Source organism: Oncorhynchus kisutch, linkage group LG20, assembly GCF_002021735.2.
Source record: "Oncorhynchus kisutch isolate 150728-3 linkage group LG20, Okis_V2, whole genome shotgun sequence".
NCBI lineage: Eukaryota > Metazoa > Chordata > Actinopteri > Salmoniformes > Salmonidae > Oncorhynchus > Oncorhynchus kisutch.
This window is the reverse complement of record NC_034193.2, coordinates 37,951,097-37,968,001: the sequence shown is the minus strand read 5'-3', so window position 1 is coordinate 37,968,001 and position 16,905 is coordinate 37,951,097. Positions and strand designations below refer to the sequence as shown.

The window sequence follows — 16,905 nt, the reverse complement described above, 5'->3', positions numbered from 1 at the left end:
ATTTACTAGACGGGAAAATCAAAACACAGAAAAGAAGCAATCAAACAAGCCTAATGTCAGTATAGAGACAAAGAGGAGTCACAATTCAATGGCTCAGACATGAGTCGTATGTGGCAGGGTCTACAGACAATCACAGATTACAAAAGGAAAACCAGCCCCGTCCTGGACACCGACGTCTTGCTTCCAGACAAACTAAACTTTGCATGCTTTGAGGATAATACAGTGCCACCGACACGACCCGCTGCCAAGGACTGTGGGCTCTCCTCCCCCATGGCCAACGTGAGTAAGACATTTTAACGTGTTAACCCTCGCAAGACTGCCAGCCCAGACGGCATCCCTACCCTCAGAGCATGCGCAGACCAGCTGGCTGGTGTGTTTACGGACATATTCAATCTCTCCCTATCCCAGTCTGCTGTCCCCACATGCTTCAAGATTGCAAGCATTGATCCTGTACCCAAGAAGGCAAAGGTAACTGAACTAAATGACTACCGCCCCGTAGTACAAACTTCTGTCATCATGAAATGCTTTGAGAGACTAGTCAAAGATCATATCACCTCCACTTTACCTGTCACCCAGACCCACTTCAATTTGCTTACTGCCCCAATAGGTCCACAGACGACGCAATCGCCATCACACTGCCCTGACCCATCTGGACAAGAGGAATAAATATGTAAGAACGCTGTTCATTGACTAAAGATCAGCATTCAACACCATTGTACCCTCCAAAAATATCTATATCCACAGTAAAAAAAGAGTCCTATATCGACGTAACCTGAAAGGTCGCTCAGCAAGGAAGAAGCCGCTGCTCCAAAACCGCCATAAAAAAAGCCAGACTACGATTTGCAACTGCACATGGGGACAAATATCGTACTTTTTGGAGAAATGTCCTCTGGTCTGATGAAACAAAAACGGTTTGGTCATAATGACCATCGTTATGTTTGAAGGAAAAGGGGGGAGGCTTGCAAGCCGAAGAACACCATCCCAACCGTGAAGCACAGAGATGGCAGCATCATGTTGTGCTTTGCTGCAGGAGTGAGTGGTGCACTTCACAAAATAGATGGCGTCATGAGAAAGGAAAATGATGTGGATATATTGAAGCAACATCTCAAGACATCTGTCAAGAAGTTAAAGCTTGGTTGCAAATGGGTCTTCCAAATGGACAATGACCCCAAGCATACTTCCAAAGTTGTGGCAAAATGGCTTAAGGACAACAAAATCAAGGTATTGGAGTGAACATTACAAAGCCCTGACCTCAATCCTATAGAAAATGTGGGCAGAACTGAAAAAGCATGTGCGAGCAAGGAGGCCTAAAAACCTGACTCAGTTACACCAGCTCTGTCAGGGGGAATGGGCCGAAATTCACCCAACTTATTGTGGGAAGCTTGTGGAAGGCTACCCGAAACGTTTGACCCAAGTTAAACAATTTAAAAGGCAATGCTACCAAATACTAATTGAGTGTATGAAAACTTCTGACCCACTGGGAATGTGATGAAATAAATAAAGGCTGAAATAAATCACTCTACTATTATTCTAACATTTCACATTCTTAAAATAAAGTGGGGATCCTAACTGACCTAAAACAGGGAAATTTTACTAGGATTAAATGTCAGGAATTGTGGAAAAACTGAGTTTAAATGTATTTGGCTAAGGTGTATGTGAACTTCCAACTTCAACTGTATGTATATATTCTTATTCCATTCCTTTACTTAGATTTATGTGTTTTAGATATTTGTTGTGGAATTGTTAGATTACATGTTAGATATCGCTGCACTGTCAGAACCAGAAGCACAAGCATTTCGCTACACTCGCAATAACATCTGTTAACCATGCGTATGTCACCAATACAATTTGATTTGATTTAAAGGCAGACATTTAGCCGGCAGATTCAAAGGTTAATCAAAATTGGTTTAGGATTAGGGTTTAGTTTAGGAGGGGTGAGTTAAGTTAGATGATAGGTGTTGATCCACCTATCCCGGCTTTTCAGATTTCTGATCGTCAAGGGCCACTGGCAAAGGGCAGAGAACAAGACTCTATAGCTCTCAAGAGAACATAATTTCAGTAACCCTGAACCAAGAAATTCACGCAAAGTACTTGATTAGGTTCTGGGGGGAGAAGTGTTAGATTATAAACTGGAAAGTCTTTGGTGGCTGCATACCCCTGTCTGAAAGTCTCAGGGGCCAAAATGTCACCTCCCCGTCCCGAAATTCAAAATATGCCCGCCCTGCGATAGTGTGATTCCACAATATAACCAGTGACTCAAACCCAGTGAACTGGAACTATGTTCCTCACTAGTCATCGCATGCCAGTCTGTTGATAGACACCACAATAACATTTATGTTACGTAGTCTGTCCACGAGTGATTAAAGCAAATTAGCCTACAACAAATGCCACTGCAAGCACACACTCTGCAACATTCCACGACCAACATTACCCAACCTTCCACCGCCATCACGGTGGCAAAGAAGAGGAAAAGCAGCAGCAGACAGATCATGAAACCTTTACTCTGACTGGCCCACACCTATTTCTACTCCGACTTCTCTAAGAACTCCAACCCCCACTCCTTCCAACCTTCCCCTGCAGGCTGCCCATGGCTCTTTTCCCACAGCCCCCAACCGCTCCAGCGCCACTCAGCCAAGGCAACACAGGTGCAAGGTACAGATGGAGGCAAAATCATTACCCACTGCCGTCACAGGGGTAAAGGGGTAGGCCATGAAACCTTTACTAACACCTGTCTAAAAACTCCAACCTCTACTCCTTCTGCCAACCTTCCCCCTGCAGGCTGCCCCCCCGCCCCAATTGGGAACGCTGACCCAACTCTCCTCCGTCCCAGTGACATGTACTCAGTCTAGCTCAGGCAGCACAGGTGCAGGGCACAGCAGGGCATTTGGCTGCCATCTCAGGTAATTACAGCCTGAGAAAATAAATCACAACATAGGCCAACGCAACACGGGCCCTAGGGGCCACAGGGTTCGCACCGACTGTAGAGGAGAATCTGGAGCAACCTTTTCTTTGCACCAAGGCAGAATTTATTTCACTGCATTTCGAGAAAAGGAGAGAGATAAAACATGTATCTATGTTCACGGCAATATGTATCCGTGTTGCTTTTGGATGTCGTCAGTTATAGCGGTTTTGTCGTGTTTAATAGGTGATGTAATTACTGTCATTGTTCCTAAGAATAACAGATGGAAAAATTATCCAGAAATGCAGAGAGACATGCTTTCTGTGTCTGATCAATCTAGTCCTGAATGTCAAAACTCAAACATCAGAGACATGTCAGGAGGGAGGCTAAAAAGAGGACGCTCATAGCAGAAACTCTTGTCTTTATTGGGTCATTTAATGTGAAAATGGAGCAACTAATGACCCTGACGTTGTGGACTTTCCTGAAATGCAATCCATAGAAATGTCCTTTGGAGGAAATATGTTTATCATCTATTTCACATCTGTCTCCAAATGGATTATGGAGAAATAAGTCACATTTCGTTCCCTTTTCACACAGAATTACCCTATTTCCCTTCTGCATGCCTGCTCATAGCTGTGCTGTAGAATTCCACACACTTCCTGGTCTGAGTGAAATAATACCTACCATTGATCCAGCAGCTTTGTTTACAAAGGGAGTATGACAGATAGGGTTGGCTAACGTTAACTTTTCATGGTGAGGAAAGAGAAGACCTCTTTTGAACTTGTACTCACAGTGGAGAGAAGGCATCCATGCAGTATTTAACATGTTAAAGGGATAGATCACCCAAATTAAAAAGTGGAATGCATCTACTTGTATTGTACTTGTCCCTTAAATGCTAAGAAGTTAGCACTTGGAGACAGTTGCCAGGTAAACAAAACCAAAGCAAGACACCTTGTCCATAGACTGCTTACAAGGTAAGGAAACCAATGGATAATTTTGTAATTTGGGTGAACTAACCCTTTAACGTTTTCCTGTATGGTTTTGGGTAGCAACCATAAAAAAAAACACCAAGTAGACTCACATCTGAAATATGTAACCCATAAAAATGTAAACCAAAATACTGCCAACGATTCTTAATGTCGGTTTGATATAATCCAGCCGAGTTAGTGTACTTATGACAGCCACTCAGAATGACATATTTCTAATATAATAAAACATGTCACTTAGTAGATGCTTTATATCCAAAGCGACATATAGTTTAGTAAGTGCATGTGATCACTGGAGGAATTGAACCGGCGATATTGACGTTGCTAGAGCAATGTCTTCCAACTTCAAGGCTTGATGAACTACTCTCTAAAATCCAACCCTAGGCAACAGTGACTAGGGCTGGTTTCAATGAAGGACTCCTTTGGCAACTTCGATAAGAAAAAAATTATAATAATTCCAGGGTGGGTTCTCTTCAGACAGACAAATTCCCAACAAATCACGAGTCAGACATGCCAGAACTTCCCAATTCGAAACTTAAGATTGCAGGCAAAACCTTTGCAGTGGTTTTAGTGAAGGTAGCTGAAGCAAACTAGCCACTTGTGAAATGCACTCACTGATCTCCATCTTGCTAGCTACTATTTTGTATTTTATTCAAGCAGATAAAATAGTGACGTAGGCAGTGACGTAGTTACTCTATACCTAAAGAGTCCATCATTGAAACCATACCCTAAATCACTGTTGCTTAGGGTTGGGTTTTCAGGACTACTGAAGAATAGGTTCGTTAAGAGCTCAGGGGGAGCATATTTTGCTCATATTACTTTCTACCTTTACGAAAATACCTAATCGTTTGTGCGTCTGTGTCGAACTAAGCAACCGTGTTAACAATCATTGATCAACAAGTAATTTTGCATGCCAAACAACCCGGACATTATCAGTAGCCTAGTCAAACTGTGCGCTGCTTCGCACGCTGACCAAGAGATAGGCCGCGCATCACCTTCAGCATTAAAAAAATTGTAAAAAGGCTTGCGCATTATTAGGCGTTATTAGTTGAGTGACGACCAACGTAATTTGCTAGGTTATTGTAATCAAATGCGCTGTTGAAAGTTATGTTTACAGGAATAAAGTAGCCTAAGCTACAGCCTGAGAAATGTCTCTCACCTAGCTATAGTCTACCTGCTGATAAGAGCTTAGGCTACATTCCATTTTTGATTGTTCAGGTTTACCATCAGCAATAGTTTTGGTAGTTTTGCTTTAAACATTCGGTGTATATGGTCATTTATATAGATATACAGGGTAAAGTTGATAATTTCAGAACGAGGACAGAAAACCTCCAGAAGGTCTGAACCATTCGATTTTGAAATGGGGCATGGAACCCAATGTTGAGCTATATGTTCATTGGCTATGTCAGATGTATTTTAAAGATAAAAATGTATTACATCACTAGCTCAAACACTTTGAATCTGCAAAAATGACAAATTAATTAGTGGGTGATGTCAATTTCAGATCAAAAAGCAAACATTGCCCCCCTTATCTGATAGTGGGGTGGTGGTAGATGCCCTGTTTCCATTATGGCTCAGTACAGGTGCCTACACATACCGCACACATGTATATAATTCTTACACAGACAGACAGACGGGGAGAGAGGTCAGCTCAGACAGATCCAGCTCAGAGGCCTTGCACCGGAGTTCCATCAGCAGCCGTTTTGAATTTACAATGGAAAATGAATGGGTTTATGCAACAAATGTTTGTGCGCTGAATCGTTTTGTACCGAATTGCTTTGATTCTTCATCTAATCAAACCGCATCGCACCGAATCAATTCAAACTAAAACGTATCGTTCCTGTATCGTATCAGAGGCCAATAGATACGTATTGAATTGTCTTGTAAGGGAAAGATGCACATCCTTACTGCTAACTATAGCCAGAAAGACACAAAAGGGGTAGATGGGCAGGCCCAAAGGGTGCTAAGACAGAAATGGGGTAGATCGGGGGGCCCAAAGGGTGCTAAGACAGAAATGGGGTAGATCGGGGGGCCTAAAGGGTGCTAAGACAGAAATGGGGTAGATGGGAGGCCCAATGGGTGCTAAGACAGAAAAGGAGGCCTTTAATTATTCTGAGCATTTGACTCCTGAATAGGGTGTTTTAGATGATTCCAGGATGTGGATACAAGTTCATACAAAGTGCCTGTGAACGACAGTCTAGTGTGATTTCAGTGTCTGACCATTAACTCCATTCTGTAATGTTAGAAAAATGTATTCATTATTTAAAAGCTTCTTTATAATGCCTACATAGAGATCTCATAAGCATTCAAGCACAAAATAAGGAGACGGGTTTAGGGTCTGGTTATGTGACATCATTTGTCAACTTATGTAATGTCAAGTAAGTAGTGTTTATGACCACCTTATGTAGCTAGGCATTATGACAACACATTTAAACAAAGTGTTAGGCTATTTTAAAGCTCATATACCTCTTATGAATGTGTTATGAAGGCCTTATGTACATACCCTTCAAATAAAGCACTGCCGGCAATGTATCAGAGCCAGAGGTGTTCAAAGTCAGGGTTGTGAGCCCCGGTTGGTCCGCATGGGGAGATTCCAATCTCGACGCTGTAATAGTGGAACAGGAAGGGACAATGGCCCAGTTGTGGGACTCGGGTAAATAATTGATGAAAAATTCTAAGTGTGAAAGGATTGGGTGACAACATTTATGAGGGTTCGTTGAGGAAAAGAACATTGGTGCCGTCTTGTGTTTCGCAACAGGCTTTTTATACAAAGACAGTTAATTGATACTGTAAAATAGATGGTTTGTATTGACACATGAAAATGATGGCCTCACTGTCTCCTAGCTAAGGGTAGACTTTTGATTTTAATCTCATACCATGAGAAAGACATGCCAAGAGATATACATGCCTACTGAGAGATGAATGGTGAGGGATAGAGAGAAAAGAGAGAGATCTCAACAGACTGAATATGTAAATAGTTTAGTATCTAATAGGCTAGGAAGAGGAGAAGAGAGAACGGGAGAGGCAGAGAAAGAGAGAAACAGAAAGAGAGAGAGTAGTACGTGCTGTGAAGAAGGCAGGCCAACAAGGCTCAAGACAAGTGTTAATCACCTTAACCAAATTAAACGCATCCCTCCATAGCCGTGCCTCCGGAAGGCTTAAATGGACTGAGATGACTGGATGCCAAGTAGGCTCTTCACTACACTCTCTCTACACAATGGCTGCTGCTGGACCACATTCAGTCAATGTCTATTCAAAGTTCGGCCCCAAACTTCAAAGAGTTCCGGTTGAGCTGAACTTGGGGTGTATTCAGTGCACACCATAGCAAAATGTTTCGCAACGATAGTTTCTATTGGACAAATTCAGGCAGGTCCCTCCTTGTTTCATTTGTTTTCTTCTGTTTGGTTTCTAGTGAATACACCCCTGAAAGTTAAGGTAGCTGATGAAATGCAGGAAAATCAAATGGCCCAGTTGGAATACTTCAAAATGCATCCTTCCCTCCCTTTCTTGAAATAATCACAGATCGGAATTGGTTGGATCAGTGAAAATAATGGGGTGGTAACCTTGCTTTCATCTATCCAAACACTTATAGATCTGTTGATTACCTCAAGGAAACAAGGAAGGATGCATTTAAGTATTCTAACAAGGCCATTGAGTTTGAAGGAGGCCTAGCTCTGTCTGAAGAGATCTGCTTACACAATCCATTTCGCAGTTAACCACTACAGCCCTTAGAAAGAGAATGGACAAATTCCACTCAAACCAGGGCTGCGATGCAAATATGCAGCATCACCATATTTCCTTTAGACCCGCACTCTTCCTCTCACTATATCTCTTGTCCGCGTTCTCTCACTCTTTTTCTCTATTTATCTGCCTCCCTCGCCCTCCTCCCCTCAATTGTTCCTCTTTCCATCCCAACTCCACACTGACACACTCCCTCCCCGGACAATAGGGCTTCCTCAGATTGTTGAAATCAATACAAAACCATTTGAGGCATAGAAGCCGCAGAACTATCAAAACAACCCAATCTAAGCCTGACATACTGTCCAAACAGGCAGTTCAGCAATTTAAAAGGAGTGGGAGGATGGTTTCCCCACTCTGGTCAGTCTCAATGGAGGAAAGGAGAGAGCAGGGACAGTGAGAGGCAGACCCTCTGCTGCTCGCTCCCTCCCTCCCGTTGAGACTGACCAATACATGCAGGTACAGTACCATCAGTCTAGTAAAATAAAAAAAGCTGTGCCTCGCAAGTGATACAACAACAGATCCATTTTGTTATCAAAGCTTGAGTTTTGAATTATAATATGGTCTTAAAAAAGAACAATATTGTCAGGCCAAGCACATAGCCAATAGGCTGTGTTAATACAGTATATGGCCTACTGCACAAACTTGCAGTAGGCCATATACTGTATTAACACAGCCTATTGGCTATGTGCTTGGCCTGACAATATTGTTCTTTTTAAGACCATATTATAATTCAAAACTGCATATTTTTATTAATGTTGCATAGGCTTATATTTTAAGTCATGTTTAGAAAAAAATCTGAGCAGTAGATCTCAGCTTGCTTTTTAACTGCGAATGTGATCTTGACTTAGAAAAGGTTGGTGATCACTGCTATAGACAGTACAAGCCTATGGGAAATAATAATTTTGGCTGCGATGGATGTCACCATTTCTGTATAGAGCAAGTTTACAAGGTGTTTGTGGGGGCTGCATGTTGTGGTAATTTGGCCATTCTGTGGCTCCGGGGGAGTTACCATTTTTTTTTATTTTACCTTTATTTTACTAGGCAAGTCAGTTAAGAACAAATTCTTATTTTCAATGACGGCCTAGGAACAGTTTCGGTTACTAGTCCAACGCTCTAACCACTAGGCTACCCTGCCGCCCCATATACAGCTTGCCAGGTGCGGGCGCAACTGAAATGCCACGCTTCGGCCATGGATCCGGATCTGCCGGCATTTCGGAGAAGCCTGAGAGCCATGCTTTCTTTGGAGGGTGGAAGTTTCTTTTTTGATTTTAGGATCAATGTCGTCACAGTCTCTTCTCGTTGAAGAGGCAGCTGCTAACGTTACCATGCTATAGCTAGCTATCCTTGTCCTCTTTTTCTGAATCAATTTGTGACCTTTTCTTTCTGGTTGGAAAAATAAGTGAGATAGATTTTGTGTATTGCCATATATCGAATACATAGCTAAGTTTGTCACTGGTATGGACTAGTAAATATCCTAAACCTAGCCAGCTAGACAGTGATAGCCACAAGCTAAATCCGGGGAGAGAGGGAGGAGAGAATTCACTTGGTTTCATCAAGCTGCTAGCTTGCTAATGTTCACTCAAACACATATTTCCACATATAATTGATATATTGAAGAAGAATCCTCACAGCCGTTTCCCATATTAAAAAGTGAAGTGCCACTTACAGCAGGCTACAGGCAACATGTTCCTCCACCGTGTGACTTACTAATCTTGCATTCGGGGCTTTCCAGCAGCCGTCGTGGCTTTTATACGCAGGAAGCATAAGCTGTACAATTGTAAACTAACAACTTTTGTTAGAAATTAAATTAAGTTAGAACTCATGTATATTTGTTAATATACAGAACCAACTACATAAATATATGTTAGGGTCAGTCCATTGTCTGCTACCTGGACTTGGTGTTCATTACAATAATAGTTAACACTTACTATCATGACCATGCTATAACACTCATGTCAAAGTCATAAGAATGTCATAGTAGAGAGACACAGCTATAAGTAGGGCTGGACGGTATACCGTATTTTACTATATACCGGTATTGCTGCATGGAACAGTTAGGGTTTTTCACTTTACCTTATATAACTGAATTTGAAAGTTGGTATGTTAAATGTGATACGCCGTGTGTAACATCCATTTTTATAGTTTACACCGCTACTTTGGTCATCCCTGTCCGCACTCTCCGTGCCACTTTCCACACAGACTTAGCCCCTCCCCATGTCACTCAAGGAGTGCATTTGTAGCCTCCCGGGTGGCGCAGTGGTTAAGAGCGCTGTACTGCAGCGCCAGCTGTGCCACCAGAGACTCTGGGTTCGTGCCCAGGCTCTGTCGTAACCGGCCGCGACCGTGGGGCGACGCACAATTGGCCTAGCGTCGTCCGGGTAAGGGAGGGTTTGGTCGGTAGGGAAATTCTTGTCTCATCGCGCACCAGCGACTCCTGTGGTGGGCCGGGCGCAGTGCGTGCTAACCAAGGTTGCCAGGTGCACGGTGTTTCCTCCGACACATTGGTGCGGCTGGCTTCCGGGTTGGATGGCGCTGTGTTACGAAGCAGTGCGGCCTGGCCTGGCCTGGTTGGGTTGTGTATCGGAGGACACATGACTTTCAAACTTAGTCTCTCCCGAGCCCGTACGGGAGTTGTAGCGATGAGACAAGATAGTAGCTACTAATAAACAATTGGATACCACGAAATTGGGGGAAAAAAGGGGTAAAAAAATTCACAAAAAAAAAAAATGCAGATGGCGGACAGCGTGTATGGCGTCGTGTGAGAGAGCGGTTTGATGATGTTAACATTGTGAACAGGGGTTATGGTATGGGCAGGCATAAGCTACGGACAACAAACACAATTGCATTTTATTGATGGCAATTTTAATGCACAGAGATACGGTGATGAGATCCTGAGGCCCATTATCGTGCCATTCATCTGTCGCCATCATCTAATTTTTTTGCATAATAATGCACGGCCCAATGACGCAAGGATCTGAACACAATTCCTGGAAGCTGAATAAGTCCCAGTTCTTCCATGGCCTGCATACTCACCAGACATGTCACCCATTGAGCATGTTTGGGATGCTATGGATCGACGTGTACGAGTGTTTTCCAGTTTCCGCCATTATCCAGCAACTTTGCCCAGCCATTGAAGAGGAGAGGGAGAACATTCCACAGTCCACAATTAACAGCCTGATCAACTCTATGCGAAGGAGATGTGTCGGACTGCATGAGGCAAACGGTGGTCACATCAGATACTGACTGGTTTTCTGATCCACACACCTACTTTTTTTGTATTTTTATCTGTGACCAACAGATGCATTATCTGTATTCCCAGTCATGTGAAATCCATAGATTAGGGCCCAATTTATTTATTTCAATTGACTGATTTCCTTAAATGAACTGTAACTCAGAAAAAATCTTTGAACTTGATCTAAATCGCAAGTCAAATCGCAATTGTAATATTTTGTTAATAATAAGGCCTAGTTTTTTGGCCCATATCATGCAGCCCTATGTGGTAGTGTGGGAATTATCTCAAATGAGTGCAGGAAATGCAGAAATGTATTGAAATGTAGGGAATTCTTTATGGTTGAAGTTGAATTGAACAGTATAAAACAATCAGAATTAAGAAAGACCCATTGAAATCACTTAGAATATATGTGTTGCCACCCTAGGGTCACACACTACTCGAAGCAAATTTAGAACTTTTATTAATCAAAAACAAAAATACCGTCCAAATGTTTTAAAATAGGTGATATGATATTGTGGCCATATCGCCAAGCTTATACTGAGTAGAAGTACTAATTATAAGCCATTTGTTAGCAAACAACTGCTATGGTGTCCATTACAATAATAGTTATATTGAGTGAAGAGGGGTGGATGGCCGCAGTTTTATGGGCTCTTAACCAACCGTGTGCTATTTTGTTTGTTTTTCACATTGTTTGTAACCATTTGTACATAATGTTGCTGCTACCGGATGAGAGGGATTTACTCCAGACAAGGCTCTCATCCTGTTATTTGCAGGAGACTGAGACCGAGATATCGCGGAATGAGATTGGGGTGCCTTCTAAGGATCCGGCGACGCTGGGCTAATCTGCCGGAAGCACCAGTGACTCGGTCAATAAAAAAAAGTGGTCAGATGAAGCAGATGCTAAGTTACAGGACTGTTCCATGGTAGACCATCACTGTAAATAAGAATTTGTTCTTAACTGACTTGCTTAGTTAAATAAAAGGTTAAATAAAAACATTTAAAGGCGTACACCACATCAGTCACTGGCTTCATCAATAAGTGCATCGATGACGTCATCCCCACAGTGACTGTACGTACATACCCCAACCAAAAGCCATACATTACAAGCAACGTCCGCACTGAGCTAAAGGTTAGAGCTACCGCTTTCAAGGAGCGGGACTCTAACCCAGAAGCTTATAAGAAATCCCGCTATGCTCTCCGACGAACCATCAAACAGGCAAAGCATCAATACAGGACTAAGATCGAATCGTACTACACCGGCTCTGATGCTTGTCGGATGTGGCAGGGCTTGCAAACTATTACAGACTACAAAGGGAAGCACAGCCACGAGCTAAATTACTTCTATGCTTGCTTCGAGGCAAGTAACACTGAAACATGCATGAGAACATCAGTTGTTCCAGACGACTGTGTGATCATGCTCTCTGCAGCCAATGTGAGTAAGACCTTTAAACAGGTTAACATTCCCAAGGCAGCAGGGCCAGACGGATTGCCAGGACGTGTACTCTGAGCATGCGCTGACCAACTTGCAAGTGTCTTCACTGACATTTTCAACCTCTCCCTGTCCGAGTCTGTAATACCAACATGTTTCAAGCGACCACCATAGTCCCTGTGCCCAAGAACACTAAGGTAACCTGCCTAAATTACTACTGACCCGCAGCACTCAAGTCTGTAGCCGTGAAATTATTTAGACCCCATCATAGCACTGAGACTGCACTTGTGAAGGTGGTAAATGACCTTTTAATGGCGTCAGACCGAGGCTCTGCATCTGTCCTCCTAGACCTTAGTGCTGCTTTTGATACCATCGATCACCACATTCTTTTGGAGAGATTGGAAACCCAAATTGGTCTACATGGACAAGTTCTGGCCTGGTTTAGATCTTATCTGTCGGAAGGATATCAGTTTGTCTCTGTGAATGGTTTGTCCTCTGACAAATCAACTGTAAATTTCGGTGTTCCTCAGGGTTCCGTTTTATGACCACTATTGTTTTCACTATATATTTTACCTCTTGGGGATGTCATTCGAAAACATAAGGTTAACTTTCACTGCTATGCGGATGACACACAGTTGTACATTTCAATGAAACATGGTGAAGCCCCAAAATTGCCCTCGCTAGAAGCCTGTGTTTCAGACATAAGGAAGTGGATGGCTGAAAACTTTCTACTTTTAAACTCTGACAAAACAGAGATGCTTGTTCTAGGTCCCAAGAAACAAAGATCTTCTGTTGAATCTGACAATTAATCTTGATGGCTATACAGTCGTCTCAAATAAAACTGTGAAGGACCTCGGTGCTACTCTGGACCCTGATCTCTCTTTTGACGAACATATCAAGGCTGTTTCAAGGACAGCTTTTTTCCATTTACGTAATATTGCAAAAATCTGACATTTTCTGTCCACAAATGATGCGGAAACAATAATCCATGCTTTTGTTACTTCTAGGTTAGACTACTGCAATGCTCTACTTTCCGCCTACCAGGATAAAGCACTAAATAAACTTCAGTTAGTGCTAAATACAGCTGCTAGAATCCTGACTAGAACCAAACATTTTTATCATATTACTCCAGTGCTAGCCTCCCAACACTGGCTTCCTGTTAAGGCAAGGGCTGATTTCAGGGTTTCACTGCTAACCTACAAAGCATTACATGGGCTTGCTCCTACCCATCTTTCCGATTTGGTCCTGGAAGATACCTATACGTACGCTACGGTCACCAGACGCAGGCCTCCTAATTGTCCCTAGAATTTCTAAGCAAACAGCTGGAGGCAGGGATTTCTCCTATAGAGCTCCATTTTTATGGAATGGTCTGCCTACCCATGTGAGAGACGCAGACTCGGTCTCAACCTTTAAGTCTTTACTGAAGACTCATCTCTTCAGTGGGTCATATGATTGAGTGTAGTCTTGCCCAGGAGTGTGAAGGTGAACGGAAAGGCTCTGGAGCAACGAACCTCCCTTGCTGTCTCTGCCTGGCCGGTTCCCCTCTCTCCACTGGAATTCTCTGCCTCTAACCCTATTACAGGGGCTGAGTCACTGGCTTACTGGTGCTCTTCCATGCCGTCCCTAGGAGGGGTGCGTCACTTGAGTGGGTTGAGTCACTGATGTGATCTTCCTGTCTGGGTTGGCACCTCCCCTTGGGTTGTGCCGTGGCGGAGATCTGTGTGGGCTATACTCGGGCTTGTCTCAGGATGGTAAGTTGGTGGTTGAAGATATCCCTCTAGTGGTGTGGGGGCTGTGCTTTGGCAAAGTGGGTGGAGTTATATCTTTCCTGTTTGGCCCTGTCCGGGGGTGTCCTCGGATGGGGCCACAGTGTCTCCTGACCCATCCTGTCTCAGCCTCCAGTATTTATGCTGCAGTAGTTTATGTGTCGGGGGGCTAGGGTCAGTCTGTTATATCTGGAGTACTTCTCCGGTCTTAACCGGTGTCCTGTGTGAATTTAAGTATGCTCTCTCTAATTCTTTCTTTCTCTCTCTCTCTCGGAGGACCATGCCTCAGGACTACCTGGCATGATGACTCCTTGCTGTCCCCAGTCCACCTGGCCGTGCTGCTGCTCCAGTTTCAACTGTTCTGCCTGCGGCTATGGAACCCTGACCAGTTCACCGGACGTGCTACCTGTCCCACACCTGCTGTTTTCAACTCTGATCGGCTATGAAAAGCCAACTGACATTTACTCCCGAGGTGCTGACTTGCTGCCCCCTCGACAACTACTGTGATTATTATTATTTGACCATGCTGGTCATTTATGAACATTTGAACATCTTGGCCATGTTCTGTTATAATCTCCACCCGGCACAGCCAGAAGAGGACTGGCCACCCCTCATAGCCTGGTTTCTCTCTAGGTTTCTTCCTAGGTTTTGGCCTTTCTAGAGAGTTTTTCCTAGTCACTGTGCTTCTACACCTGCATTGCTTGCTGTTTGGGGTTTTAGGCTGGGTTTCTGTACAGCACTTTGAGATATCAGCTGATGTAAGAAGGGCTATATAAATCAATTTGGCTTGAAATTTGAATTGAAAGGCTGGTTATGGCTCACAACACCATTATCCCAGAAACCCTAGTTCTAGTCTAATTTGCGAACCGCCCCAACAGATCCACAGATGATGCAATCTCTATTGCACTTCACACTGCCCTTTCCCACCTGGACAAAAGAAACACCTATGTGAGAATGCTGTTCATTGACTACAGCTCAGCATTCAACACCATAGTGCCCACGAAGCTCATCACTAAGCTAAGGACCCTGGGACTAAACACCTCCCTCTGCAACTGGATCCTGGACTTCCTGACGGGCCACCCCCAGGTGGTAAGGGTATGTAACAACACATCCACCACGCTGATCCTTAACAAGGGGGCCCTTCAGGGTTGAGTGCTCAGTCCTCACCTGTACTCCCTCTTCCCTATCCTTCCTGTTTGGCCCTGTCCGGGGGTGTCCTCGGATGGGGCCACAGTGTCTCCTGACCCCTCCTGTCTCAGCCTCCAGTATTTATGCTGCAGTAGTTTATGTGTCGGGGGGCTGGGGTCAGTTTGTTATATCTGGAGTACTTCTCCTGTCCTATTCGGTGTCCTGTGTGAATCTAAGTGTGCGTTCTCTAATTCTCTCCTTCTCTCTTTCTTTCTCTCTCTCGGAGGACCTGAGCCCTAGGACCATGCCCCAGGACTACCTGACATGATGACTCCTTGCTGTCCCCAGTCCACCTGGCCATGCTGCTGCTCCAGTTTCAACTTCCACCTGACTGTGCTGCTGCTCCAGTTTCAACTGTTCTGCCTTATTATTATTCGACCATGCTGGTCATTTATGAACATTTGAACATCTTGGCCATGTTCTGTTATAATCTCCACCCGGCACAGCCAGAAGAGGACTGGCCACCCCACATAGCCTGGTTCCTCTCTAGGTTTCTTCCTAGGTATTGGCCTTTCTAGGGAGTTTTTCCCTAGCCACCGTGCTTCTACACCTGCATTGCTTGCTGTTTGGGGTTTTAGGCTGGGTTTCTGTACAGCACTTTGAGATATCAGCTGATGTACGAAGGGCTATATAAATACATTTGATTTGATTTGATTCACCCATGACTGCATGGCCAGGCACAACACCAACACCATCATTAAGTTTGCTGATGACACAACAGTGGCCTGATAACGACGAGACAGCCTATAGGGAGGTCAGAAACCTGGCTGTGTGGTGCCAGGACAACAACCTTTTACGCTGCTGCTACTCTCCGTTTATCGTATATGCATAGTCAATTTAACTATACATTCATGTACATACTACCTCAATTGGCCCAACCAACCAGTGCATGCGCACATTGGCTAACCGGGCTATCTGCATTGTTTCCCGACACCCACCACCCGCCAACCCCTCTTTTACACTACTGCTGCTCTCGGTTTATCATATATGCATAGTCACTTTAACCATATCTACATACTACCTCAAATCAGCTCAAATAACCGGTGCCTGTATATAGCCTCGCTACTGTTATTTTACACTGCCTTTTTTGCTGTTGTTTTTACTTCTTTACTTAACTATTGTTCACCTAATACCTTTTTTGCACTGTTGGTTAGAGCCTGTAAGTAAGCATTTCTCTGTAAGGTCTACACCCGTTGTATTCGGCGCATGTGACAAATAAACGTTGATTTGATTACTGTACTTGTTCCGTTATTCTTACGACAGTATGACACACTTCAAGTGATGTGGTGTTACCAAGTTGCACTGTCTGGAACAGTCCTCATACTCACAAAAAAACACTGGAGGAACTCAAGACATTTCGGTAGCATTTTTTCACATGCAAAAATGTTATCTTAAAGTCAAGGATTATAGACGATGAGGAATCTTATGAAGCCAAATGGGAGTAGGGTGAAGTTGCCCCTAGACACAGATCTTGGGTCAGTTGAGCATTTTCCCCATTAATGGGTAAGGTTAGGATTGGGTGATGGGCAGCTGATCCTAGAGCTGTACCTAGGGCATTTTTTTCCCTGGAGTGCAAAATGCTTTCACGTTGCAGCTAGGTAAATCACCACTACAAAGCCTCCTTAGTCTTGGTATTGCAGCTATGAAATTGGCTGCATGCTATA

General features: G+C 43.7%; 1 pseudogene; it reads right to left on the bottom strand.

The window, feature by feature from the left end:
• The window catches only part of LOC109875515 (mitogen-activated protein kinase kinase kinase kinase 3-like), a 90,927-nt pseudogene that overhangs the window by 65,900 nt on the left and 8,122 nt on the right, over positions 1-16,905 (bottom strand).